This window comes from Vicugna pacos, chromosome X, assembly GCF_048564905.1.
Source record: "Vicugna pacos chromosome X, VicPac4, whole genome shotgun sequence".
In the NCBI taxonomy this organism is placed as follows: Eukaryota; Metazoa; Chordata; class Mammalia; order Artiodactyla; family Camelidae; genus Vicugna; species Vicugna pacos.
In genome coordinates this window covers 16679358-16696231 of record NC_133023.1, presented here as the reverse complement: position 1 = coordinate 16696231, position 16874 = coordinate 16679358, and the positions used below count along the sequence as shown (strand labels likewise).

Sequence of the window (16874 nt, the reverse complement as noted above, 5' to 3'; positions counted from 1 at the left end):
GAATGCAACGAGTAATTTCAAAGATTCAGTACTGGCAGCAGACTCTGTACATGTCTGTGAATACTGTGTGCCTTTGAATAGGCCGAAAACCTTCTCAAAAGGCCCCCTAGGTAGCATAGTCTTGCAGGAGTAGGGAATGAAATAGATGTAAGAAATCATTTCCATTTCCTCTCTTCCTTAGGCAGGAAATTCAAACAGATGAGGTTGTGTAGGGAGACGAGTTAACAATAAGAGATTAGGTCACGTGGGCAGGGATTAATTTAGAAGGCAGAGTCAACAGAGATGGGGTGACAAACGGGAACAAAGAAAAGTTTGATGATCTAACCCCATAAAAAGGATGCCTTCAGTCAGAGGAAAGGGACCCTGCATCCAGAATTGTATTTTTGTTTTCAGCAAGTAGCAGGGAACCACTGAATCACTTGACCAAAGGTGGGAACTTAGAACAGCCATGAAATGGTAATGGCAGAGAAGAAAATTAAGGCAATGACTGTGAAATGACTCAGAAGTAAATGCCTCCGTTAGCATCTGTTTCTCAAGATTTAAAGACAAGAATCTCAGACCCTCTAATCATCCATTTCACAGGTTCTATCACGCTTTACCACATAAAGCAGTCCCGGGCCCTACAAAGACCAGTGTTTCCCTAGCCTCTCCCTGACAACCTACCTTTGCTGGGAATAGGGTGCTGCGTATGACGGCTGCCCACCAGCTTCCTGCTGAGGAGCAAATGGCTACAACTAAGCACTCCTTTCAAAACATCAGGGTGCTCAAGCCACTGGTTTGGTGCTCTCTTCCCTTGAGACCGTGTCACAATTCAAGGGCTATGGAGATTAAGAGCCCATTTAAGGAGACAGCCATAAAAGTTGAACATCATGCATTTCTAAGGATGTCACAGCAACTTGGTGATGAATGCACAAAATGGTTGTGTGTTGTGGGTCTTTGGGCAGAATCTCTCAAAGCTGGGAGATCAGGGTGGGGGTAGGATGTGTAAGTCTGTCCCTCAACCTGGAGTCCTTGTGAGAGTGGGCTAAATGCTGGGCTCAGTCACCACCTGAAAGGATTAGTAGTTTTTCAGATAAATCATGGACATCCTAGAAGTCCTGCCTGCTAGTAAGTACACAGTTCGTTACACAGGATCATAAACCCTTGATAAGTTGCACAGTGGGTGCCCTCTAAAAATGTCCTAGTCAAGTAAGTGCCCAGCCCCCTGATCCTTCTCCAGATCATCCCCCACGGTCACCCCATCCCAGTGCATCACCTGAGGTGCTGAGGTACAGAGAGCTTTCACTGCTTCCCATCAGCAGTTGTCATGCCCCTATAAATTGTATAACCTAAGCAATTTCATGTAAACTATGCATCTTGTAATCATCCGGCAAAACTACAGCAATGACACATGTGTGTCTATCTACACACATGTGTGGATAAATCCATTCACTGGATTTTTGTGATCTCAACACTGCAAAATACTAACTAAAATACATAATGTGCAGCTGGGGCTTCTCCCAAAATTCACCTCTCAGAAAGATACTCTCTCTAAACAAAATTAAAAGCAATAAACACACCACCTGGAAGTCATGCCTCATCCTTCCCTTATCACTGTGGCCTTCATCCAAGACATCATCTCATCTGGCCTGTCTCCCAGCCTCACGTCTGCCCACTGTGAGGTTACGTCACTCTAGGAGTGTTCCTCTTGCATGCTTTTGGCTTTCACTGAGAGTCCCATCTCCAGGCTGCCAGCTTCTCATTTGTCTCTTCAAAGCCTTCCCCACTAATGAATATGGAGGTTAGACAGACAAATGAGGGGATAATTGAAGATGAGAGCCTGCTATAAAGATATTTCATTGATAAGGCCCATAACAATGTGGCCAAATGGGGCCAGATACCAAAATTCAATTTGTATACGTCTACATAGCTGGGCTCCCTGGCAAGGATCTGAAATACCAGTTTTGTCACTTACACGTCAGTAAGACTGCTCTGGGCAAACTGTACCAACTACATTGTCATAGTCCTGTATTAAAAATTTCCCAGTTCCAAAAAGATGTAGTACATACTGTTCAAGAGACTAAATATGAGTTCTTTCCTTTCCTCTTCCTTATCATTTGTCATAAATGATTCACATAAAAGCCTCTCTGTACACTGACTCACCCAGAGAAGTACCCAATTATGCCTTTCTTTCTAACGCAGTTCCCTCTTCATCATCAGTCTTGATCCTTCCTTCACAGACATCTCCAAGCCCGGCTACAGCCCAGTCCCTCAATAGCTGTGCTGTGAAATTTCATCAAGGCCTTTTGAAAAAGATAGAGGGTCGAGGGTTCAGTTGTGTGACTTGGGTAAGCTCGTTCATCTCTGAAGCTCAGTTTTCCAATCTGTTAAGGAGGGACATAGAGTAAATTATCATCAAGGTTCCCTTGAGATCTGAGAAGAACCAAAGATGCTGAAATAAAAGAGGGGGGAAAAGAGTAAGAGAGGTAATTAGCTTATCTGTCTCAGGAGCTTGTAAACTGCCCCTACTTTCCACTCTCCCTAAACTTGTCTCTGTCATCAAAAGCCCAGAGCCTTCCTATTTATCAAAACATACCATCAAGAAAGATACTGTCAGATATTGGCCTACACTATAAATGCTTCGAGATCAGAGACAATCTTTGTATTCTCAATGTTTAGACCCTAGCTCTCATCCTCTCAGTTCTTTAACTACTGAATGTGATGTGTCTCCCAAGCATCTTTTAAATTAAAACCTTATCTCTAAATAGAATGAAAGATTTCATCTCCTAATAAAGAAATTTTAAGAGAACTAGGGAATAGAGGATATTTATTACATAGCATCCTTTCTGTATGCCTAAAAATTGGTTCATTTTATTTTATTTTGGTCTAACCATGAAGCAGGTTAGAGAGCTGAAGTAGATCTAGGAAGAGAAACCCCTGGGAGACTGAGGGCAATCCCTACTTGTGTCAGTCAGATTCCTGGCAGGAAAGAGATGGGGGTGAGTCTTACAAAGGTCTATTTAAGGAAATCCAACAGTGGAGAATCCAGTACTCTGGAAATAGCACAGCAGGGAGCCATTAGCACTCAGGCTGGAAAAGGCCGGGGCCTAGCCCCCTGACAGGAGTTGTTGCCTTCAGCAGAGGAAGCCAAACCCCAGTGACAGGGCAGGAAGGGATCTGGGAGAACAAAAGCCCAGAGTCTCGTTCTCCTCCTGCCCACCTAGCTCTTACTGGGACCTCACCCTGGCCAAAACCAACGGGCAAGGGAGCCCATAGAGGCAATCTATGAAAATAAGCCTGCGGAGACAGAGTAGGTTGGAAAAAGCAGAAAGGAGCCCTGGAGTGACCAATGGGGAAGATGCCGCCCACTACTCAGGCCACTCATGCCCAGCACAGCTCCCACGCACAGCTATGGCAGCAGAGCGCGGTTCTGACCCCTGCATCACAGGACCCTGTGTTCATCGCTCGTCTCCACACAATGGCCTCCAAGAAAATAAGAGCCAGAGTCCTCATGCCTAGGATAAAATCAGAGTCTGTTCCTTTTGAAGCCACAGAGAAGTACCCCTACCGCATTTGAGCCTGGCCTGACGTGGGAGGCCCTGCGCTTTAAAGCCCTGGTGCCCGTTCGGCATAAGTAAGCCTCTGCGCTCCAGACGTGAGCCGTGTGGGCGTTGGAGTCCGTGCTCTTGCCCACAGCCCAGTCACACCTCAGCTGGCTTGAAAACTCCTTACAATGACCAAATCTGTGGAGTTTCAAGTCTACAGGCTTCCTTCTGTGAAGACAAAATAACCTGGGTGTCTTCTCAGATTGGATTCCTCTTTTGAAGAGGAAGCATTCTGGCAGAGAACTATAACTTCCTGTAGCGTCTAGCAAGTGCCTCTCGCTTGAAAGAAATAGGGTTTTGCCCCAAAGGGCTTTAGGAGGGAACACAAGCTAGAAAGATCGCTCAGAGCCACAAAAGCAGATACTCTCTCTCCCTCTTTTCTCCTTTTTTGTCTAATTTTGCTTTGGCCATAAAGCATGAATCAGAGTGTAGAAATTAAAGTCCCATCTTGGCTTTAATGAAGTCCAATTTCAGTGCTGATGAAATCCCTGACAGCAATGTGGGCTTGTTTACTCTTCACTGAAAGGAATGCTCCGCCAGAATTCGTAGGAAAATAACCCTTTCCAAGAAGCTAATGGAATAAAAAAAAATGTTTTTAATCTCTTTGAAAAATATGCCAGAATAATCACAGATTCTCTATTAGCAAAAGTAAAATAGTACCCTTTCTTGTTTGCTTGGGAGCAAACTGTCAAAAGATTCTAGGTTTCAAAAGAAGGATGGATTTAAGACAAGCCAGAATGATATCAAATTTCATGGAGTCCAGATGGTTCTGTCAGACTTGTCTTCAGCTGCTTGGTTTGTGATAATTTTTTTTTCCTAAGAGCTAAATAGATGTGGGTGATTGAAACAGAGCAAGCAAGCCCGGGAGTCCATCTGAATCGTGGTAGTAAATGTTTTCAAATGTGGGCCCATCCTGAGCTCTACTTCTTTAACAGTTCTCCCCCTCTGAGAGGTGAGACTCTGAAGCCATGTCAGTGCGGTGCTCTTACCATGCAGTGACCCCAGCTAATTGGACCAAAAGTGGACACTTGACTCAGGGAAACCAATTCATAGTCTAGATTGGCAAGGAAAAATGTCTTTCACCATTTGGTGTTGGGACGTAGAAAGCTCAGGACAAATAATGGTAGGCATTCATTTTGTAAACTGATGTAAAGTGGATTGAAGAAAATAAAGAAATAATCCCTTTTAAAATTGCACCCAAAACAATAAAATACTTAGGAATAAATCTGAGCAAGGAGGTGAAAGACTTATAGAGAACTATAAAACATTTATTAAGGAAATTAAAGAAGACTTAAAGAAATGGAAAGATATCCCATTCTCTTGGATTGGAAGAATCAATATCGTTAAAATGGCCATACTGCCCAAGGCAATCTGCAGACTTAATGCAATCCCTATCAAATTACCCAGGACATTTTTCACACAACTAGAACAAACAATCCTAAAGTTTATATAGAATCACAAAAGACCCAGAATTGCCAAAGCAATATTGAAGAAAAAGAATGAAACTGGAGGACTAACCCTCCCAGACTGCAGACAATACTACAGAGCTAAATTCAAAACAGCATGGTATTGGCATAAAAACAGACATATGGATCAATGGAACAGAATAGAGAGCGCAGAAATAAACCTGCAGGACCTATAGTCAATTAATCTCCAACAAAGGAGGCAAGAATACACAATGGAGAAAAGATAGTCTCTTCAGCAAGTGGTGTTGGGATAGCTGGAGAGCAGCATGTAAATCAGTGAAGTTAGAACACTCCCTCACACCAAACACAAAAATAAACTCAAAATGGCTTAAAGACTTAGGTGTAAGATAAGACATGATAAATCTCCTAGAAGAAAACACAGGCAAAATATTCTGACATAAATCTTAGCAATATTCTAGGGCAGTCCACCCAGGCAATGGAAATAAGAGCAAAAATAAACAAATGGGACCTAATTAAACTCATAAGCTTTTGCACAGCAAAGGAAACCACAAGCAAAACAAAAAGACAACCTATAGGATGGGAGAAAATATTTTCAAATGATGCGACTGACAATGGCTTAATTTCCAGAATATATAAACAGTTTATACAACTTAATAGCAAAAAAGACAAACAACCCAATCCAAAAATGGGCAGAAGACCTAAACAAGCAACTCTCCAAGGAAGACATACGAATGGCCAAGAGACATATGAAAAAATGCTCAATATCACTAATTATCAGAGAAATGCATATCAAAACTACAATAAGGTATCCCCTTACACCAGTCAGAATGGCCATCATTCCAAAGTCCACAAACAATAAATGCTGGAGAGGCTGTGGAGAAAAGGGAACCCTCCTACACTGCTGGTGGGAATGCAGGTTGGTGCAGCCACTGTGGAAAACAGTGTGGAGATTCCTCAAAAGACTAGGAATAGACTTACCATACGACCCAGGAATCCCACTCCTGGGCATATATCCAGAAGGAACCCTACTTCAAAAGACACTTGCACCCCAATGTTCGTAGCAGCACTATTTACAATAGCCAAGACATGGAAACAGCCTAAATGTCCATCAACAGGTGACTGGATAAAGAAGATGTGGTATATTTATACAATGGAATGTAATTCTGCCATAAAACCAACCGACAACATAACACCATTTGCAGCAACATGGATGTCCCTGGAGAATGTCATTCTAAGTCAAGTCAGCCAGAAAGAGAAAGAAAAATACCATATGATATCAGTCATATGTGGAATCTAAAAAAGAAAATAGGACCCTATGACCTCATCTATAAAACAGAAAGAGACTCGCAGACATAGAAAACAAGCTTATGGTTACTGGGGAAAAGGGGTGGGAGGGAATAAATTTGGGAGTTTGAGATTTACAAATGTTAGCCACTATGTATAAAAATAGATTTTTAAAAAAGTTTCTTTCGTATAGCACTGGGAACCGTGTTCAGTATTTTGTAGTAACCTTTAATGGAAAAAAATATGAAAACAAATAAATGTATGTACATGCATGACTGGGACATTGTGCTGTACACCAGACGTTGACAGACTGTAATTGATTATACTTCAATTAAAAAAAAGTCAACTGAAGGCCACCATTTAGAGGCAGCTATGACATGCCATATGTAAACATGGTGGAAGAATCAGCCTAAAGAGCGAGAGAAATACGAAGCCAATAACAGGGATTAGCAGATATAAAAGACCACATGGTCCCAAAGAGTGAAGTGAGTATAGCTAGGAGGGGTCTGCCTTCCCATCTATGTTGACTTTCCAGGTCCTGTTTCCAGTCCCTAGTGAGGCGGGAATACATCCTTGCCCTTGGCATTGTCGACATGCCCTTGTATTCCTCCAGGGAATGTCCCCTTTTAGTTTAACCCACTTTGGATTTTACCAGCAAAATTACCTGAGGAGATAATTAACTCTGGAAAAAACCTCAATCAGGTATCTCAGGGCTTTAGCCTCCAGCAGCAATACCATGCAGGCACAGAGATTCCCACAGAAGTGTTCAGCCTGGTTCTCTAATAGCAAGACAGAGGACATCAAAGGGAATTTCTCTGCACAGTCAGAAGAGACAAGAGGATTGGCAGCTGTTCAGCAGAGGATGGAGTAACCCTGAGGCAGCTCTGAATGCCCCAGCACTGGAGGTGGGAGAGCTGGGGAGGGTACATATCAGAGGCAGGGCTTTCAAGGGACTTGGTTCGTTACTCTGTTCTCTGTTAACACTTTATACTTAGCAGAACTCCAAGAGCTGTGTTTACATTTTGCTGTCACCTGTAGCACTGCCTGTTTTATGCATCAACCTAAACTTCATTTTAACCACACCAAGCTTAGAACACACTAACCCTATCAAATCACACGTGTTTAATTCAGCCAGGATAAAAACCATTAAAGTTAAATTTTAAAGCAGCACCTTATAAAATATGTAACATGTTCTACAAAATGACACGACGTACTTTCAGGTTTCAAAGCCCTTGCTTGCTGATTGTTCACATCATAGCACCAGGTAATGACTAAGTTGTGGGTTACACGCCGTGGAGGCTCTCACACATTATATTCCACTTTTGTCAGCCCTACAGCAGCCCTGTGAGCTCAGCAGGGCAGGCATTAATAAATTCATTGTCAGTGGAAAAAGCGAGGCTCAGTAAGTCAGCTGCAGCGACCCCAGGCTTTATGGCTAATACGTGAGCAAGTCAGGACACAGATTCAGAAGTTCTAACTCTAAAGCCTATAATCCTTTCCCCCAGAGAGGAAGTGCAGAATTGTACAGAATGTCTGAAACGCAGCCTTTATTGTGGGAACCTATTTCACGTGGGTTCTCACTGCATTGTTTCCAGTTCATAAGACCTGAGAGCACTCCTTGAGAGGAAGACTGTGTCTGACTTGCACGCGGCTGCATGCCTAGCACCCTGAATGCTCCTAGGTACCTAAAAGGTGTGTGACTTGCATTGGGTTTCCCAAAAGCAAGCCCTGAGATAAGGATTCATGTGAAAATGGTTTATAAGGAGATGTTCCCAGGAAATCCATAGGGGACTAGGAAAATGAGACTAAGAGGAGGAGGAGGCCAAGCAAGGGCAGGACAGTGACTCCCACGGATCGGAACTGGCTCAGTCCCACCAGGGAGACAGTCTGACTTCAGAGTTGTCCCCATGAGGGGGCATGATGGCTGGAACATTTATTCCTTCTCACCTATCAATTACTGGTTAAGGGATGCCCACAAGGGGATGTAAATTCCCAGGCCCTTTTGGTTCTTCAGGCAAAGTGGGTTCTGGCAGCTTGAGGGCAACCCTTTGACAAAGAGACACAGATGCTGGCTTCAGGGAGTCAAAGGCACAAAAATTACAAAAAGATCCATGGGAACACGGACGGGGCACTGACAGCATCTGGCACAGGTTCAATAAGTATTTCTTGAATGAAAGAAATAGAGACAGAAAGGAGGAAGGGCAGAAGGGCAGACTACTGTTTTCCACGTGCTTAGTGATATTACCTCAGCCAAATCTCCTGGCAACCCTTGCAGATAGATACGCTTTTCTCCATTGACTGATCAGGGAACTCAAGCTCAGAATGTTTAAGGAGTTTGCCTAAGGTTACGCAACTTATAATAATACAGCCCCAATTCAGACAGGTCCATCTAGCTTTACAGCCTCTGCACTTGGCCCTCCTGCACTCTGTCTCACCGAGCTGTCCTTCACGTGCCTGACCTCCATGGAAACTGCCCGCCTCCCTTTTCAACTCACCAAGAGTGAGCTGAGCTCTGCCAGGTCACAGTTTGGATCAGTCTGCATCCACGTTCTTGAGTCCCATGCATACTTCTTTTCTTATACTCTTAGACCTTGCCCATTTGAAACAGGATCCGGAAACAGCAACAACGAAAGAGTTGGACATATAGGCGATCAGATAAAAAGTGGTGGCCCATTCCTATGCGAAAGCAGTGAACGAAGCCAAGTCCTAATCAAGAATCTCGTCTCCTGAAATCTCCTGGCATTTTCAGCAGACTGCAGTTTTCTGAGAATGTCTGTGTTTTCCAGAGCATGTCTGCTCAGAATGTATGAGCCAACACCTCCTAGGGATTTTCCATCACTTGTTTATATTGTGCCTGGATCTACTCAAATGAGTTTATTATAAATAAGATAGAGTGGTGGGATTTTTTTCATGAATTGAGACTGAAAATTGGTTTTAAATATTGTTTTCTGCTTTAAACTAACTATAAATGGCATTTAGACTGATTGCACTATTAGTAGGTAAAGAGTGCTGAGTTTTTAAGGGATTACAACCTGATTTAATATAATTACGAAACCAAATTACAATCAGAAGGGTTGGGTAGGAGGTTGTAAGAAGCAGCCATTTCCTTTTTCCTGTATAATACTCAAGCCTATCCCATTAAACATTCAATTCTCTTTCAAAAGAAGAGAAAGAAGTAGAATTGCACATGTTCCCAGAGCTTAGCACTCTAGTGTAACTCGCCTCTGCTCTCCTACAGGATCCCTCTGTCTATGATGGTTTCTCCGCCAGGAAAACACATCCATCCAGCTTGTCTCCTGAGACATCCTAACCACCCTCTTAACTTCAACTCTCCAACAGGACTGCTCTAAGGCGGACAGAGGTGGATGGCTCTATCTGGGGTCTGCCGTAGGGCGAAACTATGGAAGGAGATTGAATTCCATCTTTCCCTTCCTTTCTTGTGGTCCTTTAGCTTTTCAATGCCCTCCTCTTTCCCCACCAAGCTTCTCAAGTGCTCATACCTGACAGTGTTGATGACTGATTATTACTAAAGTTTTGAAGCTCTCTCAAAGGCATTTCCTTTTACAGGAGACCAAGCAGCAGCAGCAGTGACAACAAAACAAACCCAAACCCCCACAACGTTTAACCGAAAAGGAGATAAGACAGTGTGGCAGCCTCACGAGGACACGTGTCAGGATGAAGCTTCTCAAAGTGACGCACAGAGGCTGTGATCTAGTTCGCCGACGGGGTATGTAAACAGAGGAGACGCCTGCACTTGTAGCAACTTTTAGTAAGAAATTTAACCACATTCATCATATCTGATTCATATAAAGTGAAAATTGCTCCTCCCCAAAATGGAAAAAATTCAACCCTGGCAACTAGGTCTCTTTTAATTTCCCTTTTAGACATCAAAATAACCTCAACTTTTTTTTCCAGCTGGCACACAGCTGACCACAGAAGCATAAGTCAGTCCCACAGAGCCTAGCTCACTTCAGGAGAATCATCCAGCCGCCCTATAGATTCATGAACAGTAATAAAGAGCTGTTATTTTAAGCCACTAAGTTTGGAGCAGTTTGTTTTACAGCAGCTGATATGGGGCTAACTGATGTGGGGCTCGGTCTTCATCATAAACAAGCCAGCACTATGTAAAGCCCAAGCTCTACATACAAAAAAAACAGCAGCCCCTTGGAAGAAAGACACGTGTTCTTATACTAGGAATAACTAAGTAAACTACGTGCGCACATATAAAACCTGCTACACTGTGTTCCTTTATTATGTGATTTATCAAACATGAAAAGGGTAAGCTTGGACACTGCCCATAATTTATGAAAAGGTAGCTTTTAAATTATTATTTTGTTTTACGGAGATTGCAAACAGCCTACTTCAGCTCCCACCATCTTCACAGTTTACCATTATTAAAACATTCTCTCATCTGTGACATCCTTGACTCATGTGACCCAGGGTCATTTTTCTGCTCCCTTTTTTTTTTTTAAACTATCAGTTATTCTGGGTGACAAAAAGAAGGTGAAAGTGGCAGATGAATTTACCCTGAAAAATAGGCAAAGCCCTTCCCCTAGAGCTGATGCCTGAAATGACTCACAAGGTGTGCCCTTACCCACCCCACGTTAGTAAAGATGTCTATTCCTGATTCCTAGGCAATTTTCCCAGAAGTCATTTGAATGTGGCTTAGAGGCCCATCTATATGTTATAGAAAACTGGCAATTACACATATCAGCTGTACCAGGGACTATGAATTTTCCAAATAGTAACATCAAAAGCCTGATGTTTTTCTAGAAAGTGTATGAATCCTATTTTTCCAATGCCCCAGGCCTCACCTCTTATCCATGGGAGCCATAATTTTTGAAACTACTACTTGGAATAACACCTGAGAAGTTTTCAAAGTGCTTCCAAATCTTACTTCATCTTCCTCACAGTCTTGACAGAGAGGAAACTAAGAATGAGAACAACTGTCTTGCCCAGGGTCACACCGGAGAGTTAAATGCAAGGACTCATTTTTTTCACAAATTCCTATTTATTTTTCAAGCCCAATTTTACATATCACCTCCTCTGTGAAGCCTCCCAGACTCCACAGGCAAACAAAGGCTCCATTCTCAGTGACCCTATAGTTCTTTATGATATGACTGTGTATTTTAGTTCTGGTAATGATGCCCTAGCTAGAAGGTGGTTTTCCAAGCCTCAGGAAAACCATGTCTTGTTCATCTTATTCTCAGTGCTTTAGCATGAGACAAAGAGCTCTATGCATGTTTAGCAGAACCCTCATTAATTCACAGATGATGACTTTTTTAATACAAATCCTGTAAGTATCCTTTCACAGCAGTATATGGAAGCAGAAGAACACAGTGCCTAGAAGGTAAACAGGACTCAGGTTGAGTCCCAGTTCTGACACTCAGTAACTGAGTCACCTTGGATCAGCCACTTCACCTCACTGAGCCTCTGCTTCCTTACCTGCTAAGGATTTCTTCTACAACCACATGGTTAAGGCTAGTTTCCAACAGTGAATATCAAAAAATCAATGGGAAAAGATACATGCACCCCAATGTTCACAGCAGCACTAATTTACAATAGCCAAGGCATGGAAGCAACCTAAGTGTCCACTGACAGATGGCTGGATAAAGAAGACAGGGTATACAGATACAATGGAATACTGCTCAGCCATAAAAAAGAATGAAATAATGCCATTTGCAGCAACGCGGATGGACCTGGAGACCGTCATACTAAGTGAAGTAAGCCAGAAAGAGAAAGAAAAATGCCATGTATCACTCATATGTAGGATCTAAAAAAAATGACACAAATGAACTTATTTACAAAACAGAAACAGATTCATGGACATAGAAAACAAACTTCTGGTTACCAAAGGGGAAAGGGGGTGGAGGGGAATAAATTAGGAGTTTGGGATTAGCAGATGCAAACTACTATATATAAAATAGATAAACAACAAGGCCTCCTGTGTAGCACAGGGAACTGTAGTATCTTGTAACAAACCATAATGAAAAAGAATATACGTATATGTAACTGAATCATTTTGCTGTCCACCAGAAACTAACAATATTGCCAATCAACTGTATTTCAATTTTTAAAAAGTGAACAGGAAAGAAAAGAGAGGCAAATAAAAAGAAGTGGTACAATGAGACCACTTTCTCTAGTTTCATCATGTGACAAGAACTGCAATAATTCAGAGACCCAGTGATTACATTTCTAACTTTAATCATTCCGGGTATGACTTTCAAACTCCCACAACAGATGAAATGCTAGACTCTGGGCATGTAGTTGAATGAAAACACAATCACTCTGGTCTGCCATGTCGCATACCAGTTGTTTTGGGGAAAGAGGGAAGATACTCCTAAATGTCCCATGATTTTTTACTACTAGAACTTCAATGGAAAAAGTTTTTTCCAGTAACAATACCTGCTCAAACTTGATTCATATTTTTTATCTTTTGTGGTAGTGCTGATTCTGCAAAATATACAGCATTTCCCACATCACAGATAATTATACACAGCCTAGGCCCTCATCCACCTACCCCTCTACCACATGCACATGCATCACTTGATAACCATAGATCTAGACAGATTCATTTTGGCTCCAACCCAAGATAGCTCAAATAGAGACTCCCTTTCTTGTGCTCTCCCTCTCAGAAAGGATGGATGCTGGCCGTGTCTGGGCAGAATGGGAACCTGGGCAAATAACCCACTCCTGCACATCAAGCAAGATATTAAAGAGTTTCAATATGACTGTCATTTCCTCCACTGGCAGGGAGCGATAAATGAAACATACGTTCCTATTATCTGCCCACCCTTCGGAGTGATGGATTACCTGAGTGGAAAAGGATATTGCTCCTGGGCTCCTGAGAATTATAGGTAGCTCTTCATGAATGTTAATATCAAATGGGGCCAAATTGGCACAGCAGAGGCAAGAACTATCTGGTAATTCATTCTTCCTTTATTTTGTGTTTAAAAAAAAAAAAGCAATGTCTTTTGCCTTCTTCCATTTTCCATATATTTTTTCCTCTAGAAAGTACGCGGTAACGTCATCATTCCTGCACTAATGGAAGTATTGGCCAAAATGTGCGGCTTAAAAGCAGGGTGATGTGTTTTGAATAGAGCTTCTGGGAGGCTGAACATTCGCACTCTGCTACAAAGGAATACAGGTAATGTTTTACCAACCAGAAGGCTGACCTCGCCTGCCACAGCGGCAAAGTTTAACAAGTAGAATCTTGCAAATAAAGCATAGGATTGTTAATACTAATAACAAGACTTTAATAACTAAAATGCCCTGGGAGTGGAGTGTTTGCGGAAAACAAAGATGTACCTGAAAACCCACTTTAATTCACCATTTGCAAACATTTAAAACTGATTTTCCTCCTTTTTCACCTTCATAAATATGAGTTACTCTTTATCAAAGAAGGCTACAGAGTGCCCTGAAGTCCTCATTGCAAAGGTGCCTATACTTCAGATAGAGATGGAGAGGCGAAAAAGCATGTGAACAATCAACTTTAATGGATCTGACCCAGGACCATTCCCTGGAATTCACTAAATCCTCAATGGCAGTTTATTTTCCGGCCATTGGCCTCTTTATCTTATGAGCCCAGGCCAAAGCAATTCCCAGCATTTGGGTCACTAAGTCAAGGTTTATAGTAGGAGAAGGCAATGACACTGCTTTGGAAGAAGACTGTTAGCATTATTTTAGAGCTGAACCTTTTTAAAAAGTCTAATTTGAAAGGAGACAGAGAGGGATTTTCAAGACAAGGCCACACACTAGATCTCAATGCCTTCCGCCCACCTTGCCCCACTCCAGTAGTCTTTAAGAACATACAGCTGTGAATTTTCAGTCATCAAAGCACTAAACACTGGCTGCTTTTTCACTGGGCAGAATACTATAAATGTTAGACTCTGCAGGGATCATTAAGACTATAAACCAAAAGTCCACAAAAACATGTTTTCTCAGAAAATAATCCTAAACCATTTGGATCCAATTTGATTTATAAGAGAAATGAACATATTCTAAAAAGTGAATATGGGGATTTTTTTCTTGACCCTAAAGGGCTACCATTTGTTTGATATGAACTAAAATTCCCAAGATCTGTTGCACACAGTCCAGCCTGAGAACAATCTGTTGTGGAGTCATTTAAAATCCCTGCTCAGGGAGCACCAGGGATGCCCACAGCAGCTGAGCTGGAAGAGCGCTCAGGAAGGGGAAATAAAAACAACAGGAGTGCATTCCCGGCTGTATCCGCGGCTTCAGACGCCTTCATGTGAAAGATCAAATCGTGCCTTTGTGAATGTTTCGCTTTTCAGATTTCACCCCTCAGACTATGAGGGAGAATATGCTTTTGTTATTTGAAACAATCGATGACTTTTTCAACCTTCCAGATACGAAGAGTCAAACCAGTGTGACACTGTGGATGTCTATGGGTGTCCTCGTGAGAAGCCAGAGACGGAAGATAGAAAGTGCTGTGGCTGTCAACTGCGTTAGCAGTGGAAAGATGGGAGAAATGCACACACACACTCACCCTGAATCCAATCTATACTGTTAGTGGAGCCGCTATTTAAATAATCATTCACTGGCTGTCTTCAAGAATTGGAAGCTGCTGTTTCCATGATGAAAGATCTAATTCATAATATCAGTTCACCACATTAAATATGAAAAAATACCAGTCTAGCGCATCAGCCTAAATTAAGCTTTAGTAAATGTTCAGACTTAGATAAATCATCACTGTTGGAACTGAAGAAAAATTCTTTAATATCTGGTCCAGATCAAATTTGAGTTGCTTATCTTATTGTATATGCAAAGTGAGCTAGCACTCATTTCCTTAAGGAGCTCGTGATCTTTTGACATAATACAGTAGAACTTGAAACTGTATGATTTACAGAGTTTATTAAGGTTTCTCTGATGCCACATTTTCGGGCATACTCGGAATCTCTCGGTACCACTGCCACCTGGTGCTTACCCTGTCTCCACCACTTCCTTGGCCCATCAACTCCTCTCCTGCCTGCGTGGTTGCCATCTGGGATCAGTCAGCTACTTGCCACAGGAATCCTGGATGCTTTGCCTTGGCCTCTGCCATGCAGCCCGTGGACCAGTCTTTTGCCTGGTGTTTCTGACCCCTCCTACCCTGAAGTAGGATGGGACACCCTCCACAGGGCATGGGATGCAGCATCCTCTTAGACTCCAAAGGATCGGGATGATACAACCTAGAAGTGTGGGGGAGTTCACACTCTTTGGGGTAAACTAACCAGTGGGAAACAGGAGCGGGTGGGGGAGACTGGCACATAAATTCTCCCTCGATCCTCTCTTCCATGAACTGTTTGGAGGCACAGTTTATCCACACAGTTTGTGCACAACATCCACAGACATTCTAAGAGGTCACATCTGCCAAGTGATCTGCTTTGTCTCTTTGGGGCTCATAGCAAAACACTGTCACATCACCTCGCATCGCTTCCCCTCCTCCCTGCCTTACCTCCTTTATCCTCACTCTCACTGTCCTGGGTTTGTACCTCTCCAATTTAGTATCAGTACTTCAGCCTTGCCATAGGCTCTTGGGAACCTGAGCTAAGACAGCTCATTAGAAATCATCCCTGCATTTGCAGATGCATGCATTTCTCAGCCAAAGAAAGAGGCAAAGTACATTTCATACATCTTTCTGATGTTTTGAGTCCCCAAAGCAAAAAGAGTCAAGTTATTAACATGTATTTGAAATGTGTATATTTACTTGTAATGAGAAAATAATGTCACTCCATTCAAACTCTAAAATGTCAATGAGGACCTAGATATTGACTTGTTATGCCATTGTTCCTAGGGAAGAGCATAAGGTTGATTTTGCCTGATTACTGAAATCCCACGACTACAGTAAAATTTATGTGAATTTTGGGGTTACAGAGAATGTGAATGGTACCTTAGCTTTGCCACCTACTTAGCTGTGAGATCTTAATCAAATTACTTAAACTCTCTGATTTTTTATTCCCTCCTCTGTCATGTGTCACTAATAATACATACTCCATACTGTTGTAAAGCATCCAGTCCTGTGCTTAGAACCCAGAGTGCTCAGTAATTGTTAGCTATACACATTATTACTGCAGCTTTCCAGTTAAGCAAAAAAGAAAAAGTTGGGTTTCTTACTGAACTTTTGGAAGAGCTGTGATGGACCTGAATTACAAAGAGGTGTTTTGCTGACAAGTGGTAGAACGGTCACTCAAATGAGCTTAGACAACAGAGGGGAATTGTTGACTCAGAGAACACACAGGGAGACAAGAATGGATGGAGCCTCAAACATCAGAGCTCCAGTGCTTTGGTCTGTGCCCTCTTACTCTCCATCTATCAGGCCCACTTCCTTGGCACGTCGGCTCCATTCTCTCCCATTACAGGTGCGCTTCCATGATGTCCACCAGCATGGCCAGGCTTATCCCATGTCAGCTCAGCAACCCCAATGAAAAGAGAGCTTTTCACCAACATCTATATATCACCCCTATGGGACACTGATGGCCTCTGCTGGTTTCACAAGGTCACCCCTTGGACCAGTCACAGTTATTAAGGTGATGACATACTAGAATTGGCCAAGTCAGATCACCTGTCTGCCCTGGTG

At 42.5% G+C, this 16874-nt stretch overlaps 2 long non-coding RNA genes across 2 annotated transcripts in view; both read left to right on the top strand.

The window, feature by feature from the left end:
- Positions 1 to 10313, top strand: part of LOC140692056 (uncharacterized) — a 73757-nt gene extending 63444 nt beyond the window's left edge. Inside the window, exons 5-6 of the long non-coding RNA XR_012067637.1 lie at positions 9863 to 10022; positions 10211 to 10313. This is a non-coding gene — a long non-coding RNA (uncharacterized lncRNA). The remainder of the gene's footprint in view (positions 1 to 9862; positions 10023 to 10210) is intronic.
- Positions 10314 to 13131: 2818 nt separating this feature from the next.
- LOC140691931 (uncharacterized) lies at positions 13132 to 14901 on the top strand. The gene is made up of 3 exons (XR_012067545.1): positions 13132 to 13218; positions 13307 to 13442; positions 14665 to 14901. It is a non-coding gene; the product is annotated as an uncharacterized lncRNA (long non-coding RNA).
- Positions 14902 to 16874: the final 1973 nt, after the last annotated feature.